Genomic DNA, 3,991 nt, shown 5'->3' on the forward strand with positions numbered 1-3,991 from the left:
AGCCACTTTTATTATAGACATTTCTTTATGCCTCCCATCTACCCTCCAAGCCATAATCAGAAGAAGCTCATCTTACTCTCAGCCTCAAATAGACCTAATTGATATAAAAGTAAGCCCAGCCCCTTTCCAGTAATTGACACAGAAATAGGCTGGCAACTCAATTCTGGTTTGGCTTCTAACCACCAATTCAAACTGCATACTTCATAGGGTTATTATGAGAACTGAATGGGCTACTGCTTATAACATACTTGGTATGGGGTAGGCCCACATAAACGCTAGCTACTACTATTATGATTGTAGACCACTATTATCAAGAAAAACAGAGAAGGAATGTTCAGAGAAGGAGGGCAAAGGATAGTGGTATGACAGAAGCCAAGCAAAGAGTTTTCAGTAGAGCACAGCAGGATCAAATGCCATGGAGGAATAAAGTGACACGAGAGTGGAAAAGAGTTTATTGGGTCTAGCCTTTATAACGGGTGACTTTTTTTTTTCTTTTTCTTTTTGGCCAACCTCTGCGGCTTGCAGGATCTAAGTTCCCCGACAAGGGATGGAACCCATGCCCCCTGCAGTGGAAGGGTGGAGTCCTAACCACTGGACCGCCTGGGAATTCCCATAAAGCATGACTTTTGCCAGAAAGGTGTTAGTGGAAGGGCTAAGGTGGAAGCCAACCAATTGGCTGAAGAGCAAACTTACACCTGAGTGGAGACAGTGAGTGGCTACATATCTATTGCAGACTAGCAGTTTCACTGTGATGGAAAGAAGAGGAAGAAACCATGGTAGCAGGTCTCCAGATGGAGCACATTTATAAACTTAGAGGCAGTAGCTAGCAAAGGTACCACTGACAATTCAGGAGAGAGAAACAATGATGGGACAAGTCCCAAAGAAGACTGAAAGAGATGGCATCAAGCTCACAGGTGGAGGGAGGCATTAGTCTTGAAGAACTGGGCCGTCTCCCTCCCACTAAGACTAGGGGGAAGGAGGTTAAGAGTAAGTTCAGATATAGATGCATTTATAGGAGGGGAGAACATTGAGGGAGTGCACCTATGGAATACTTCATTTTTCTTAGTGAAACGGTGGCAGAATCATCTGCTGAGAAGGAGTGTGAAGCAAGCACTGTAGTGGTCAAGGATAGCTGCTGCTGGATGAAGCAAACCTGGAAGACAGGTAAGATAATTCTAGAGTGCTGTGCTGGGAGCATAGCTAAATTGAAAACCGAGAGTTTTCGATAGCTTTAATATGTAGGTAGGAATACATAATTCTCCCCAGTCCAGATGGAGATTTGTGAATCAGCCTGTCCATGTCTTTGGGCAGGTTATGAAAGTTAGAATGAGGTTGAAAGTACTAGAAATGGGGACCATTTGACCATAGCACTCTCTGGTTCCTCGTACTCTCCTGGGGCCTCAGTTCTACAAGCAAAATCTGTGCCTACAGTGGGGATTGCCAACCACTGTTCTCAAAGGGAAAGAGGGTCAAAGAGCAGACTGTCAGCACTCACCCCTCCCCACCACAAGTTCAAGGGAAAGAATCAAATTGTTAACTAAAACACTTGACCTGGGAATCTCATAGTGTTCCAGGATTACAGGTGGTAAAACAATATACTAATATTCATACTTTGATTAAATTCTATAGCCCTCAAATTTGATGTATGCCTTTTCTTTCATTTAGGATAAAACAAAGCTAAGGACACTCATATTCATGGCTTTATGTATAACAGATAGGATTAGTAGGATTAAGAACCACATGGCATGTAAAATAAAACTACACAAATATTTAATTGTGGTTTGAAACAGACATATCTTTAAACATTGTATGTACATTTGGAAATATAGCTTTGTTTTGTACTTTTTAAAAACCATAAATGGGATCACATTGTACTTATTATACATCTCATTTATTTACCCTTAAGGTATTTAGGAGGTCTTTCCATGTAAGCACCTGTGGCAACTTGTAATTTCCAAAGACGCCACAGCCAATACTTCTGGTCCCACATGCTCTTTAAGAACTTTGCCTCTTCCCAATCAAGAGATAGGGTCTATTCTCCCTCCTCTGGAACCTGGACAAATAAGAGTGCAGCAGAAATGACACTGCATAATTTCTAAGGCTCAGTGATAAAAGGCAATATGCTTTTACCTGGCTCTCTCTCTCTCTGTTAGCATACCTGCCCTTGGAACCCAGCCACTAAGCTGTGACGAAGCCCCAACTAGCCCATACTAAAAGACAACATGGTCTACATGAGATCAAACTGCGGTCTCCCAAACTGCGGTCTCCAGTCAGCAACAACCATCAACAGGAGAGTGAAAAGTTTTTAGATGATTCCAGTCCTCAGCCTCCAGTCTTCCACCTGAAGCCCTATGCACGATGGAACAGAGAAAGTCATCCCTGTTGTGCTCTGTATGAATTCTTGACCCACAAGAATCTGTGAGCATAAGTAGTTGTTTTATACCACATGCTGTGGGGTAATCTGCAATGCAGCTATAGTAGCAGGAGGAGTGCCAATATATGTCTGTTTCAATCTTTTAAACAATTACATAATTAACAGTAATATTCTATAGTATTTATGTATCATAAGATCATTCCTGTATTGATAGATACTTAGGTGGTCTGGAATTATTTATTCCTACTATAGAAAAGGCTGAAATAAATAAACTTCTACATGTCTATTTGTGCACAAATGTATTTCTATAAAAACCTATAAATGAGTTAATAAATACATGTAAGATATTTAGGACAGTGCCTGGCACATAGTAACACATTATATTATTTTTATCACTACAGGTTGACCTTCTAGATAGAAGGTGATAGTACTTGCTTAACATCTTTGGTGACAAGGACCTTAATGGCTATCCAACAGCTACGCTACAATGTATTCTTCTTTTTAGTTTAGATTACGGCAAAAATTGCAAACAGAGAATTATATCCCTGAAAACATTCATCTGCTGCAGACCTGCCCAGTTCTACATTCAGTTTAAAAAACTTAACTTCCTCAGTGTGCTGGTGAGTTAACACTACCTGTGTTCCTCTTATGAAAATCGTGGCTGTGGACCAGAGCGGAAAGAGCGGAACCTCCCGCTCAGGCGCGTGCGTCAGTTCTCTTCCCTCTGCATCCGCGCAGGGGGACCACTTGTTAAGAGAAGGCGGGGAGCAGGTTCAGGACACCTCTTGACTGGTGCTTCTCACCCTATCACAATTCGGGTCACAAGTTTAGGAATGTGCTTCTTAGCCATTGTCACTCTCTTTCAACATCTCTAACTCTTCCCCAGGCGTGCTTGCAGCTGCCCCCGCACCTGTTAATCCCATTTACTTCTAGTTTTCCTCGGCGGGGTGAAGGGGATAAGGAGAGAGGAAGAGGACTACCTGTCCACTTTCTCTTGCTTCGAAGCGGCAAAGACTAAACCTAATTCACATTGCAAACGACCAGGTTTCATCAGTCATTCCCATATTTTTCACAGTTCAAAGTTTTTAACTTCCTCTCCTTTTCAGGGATTTTTCTCTCCAGATTTGCTCCATTTTTAAGGGACGCGGGTAGCCCTTCCCCCGCCCCCGGTCAGAGCTAAGGTTAAACGTTGTACAGCTGAGGAAAAGCATTTTTAGGAGACTTGTCCAAGGCCGGGGCAGCAGGCCCGGAGCGGGCGGGCTTCGCGACAGCTCCGTGGGAGCGCCTGTCCCGCCCATCCTTCCCGGGCCTCGCGTTGCAAGATCCGCGGTTGAGCCCCAAGGCCGAGGACAGTGGGTTGGGAGCTGGTGACTCCAAAGCCCTCTGCAACTTCCCCGCCCTACAGCCCCACCCATTAGCACGCGGTCTCCCCCGGGGCCCGTAGGAGACACCTTCGTCCCCGCCCCTCCACAGGTCACCTCCCTCCACGCCCCTTTCCCTCGGCCCTGGCAGCCGGCAGGCAGGGAAGTGTCGTAAAGCCAGGCCCAGGAAACTTTACCCGGGGTAACAGCCGAGGCGCTTTACGGCGACGGCGGCTGAGTGTGAGCCTTGGCGGCG

The sequence above is a fragment of the Phocoena sinus genome, chromosome 2 (genome assembly GCF_008692025.1).
Source record: "Phocoena sinus isolate mPhoSin1 chromosome 2, mPhoSin1.pri, whole genome shotgun sequence".
Taxonomy (NCBI): Eukaryota; Metazoa; Chordata; class Mammalia; order Artiodactyla; family Phocoenidae; genus Phocoena; species Phocoena sinus.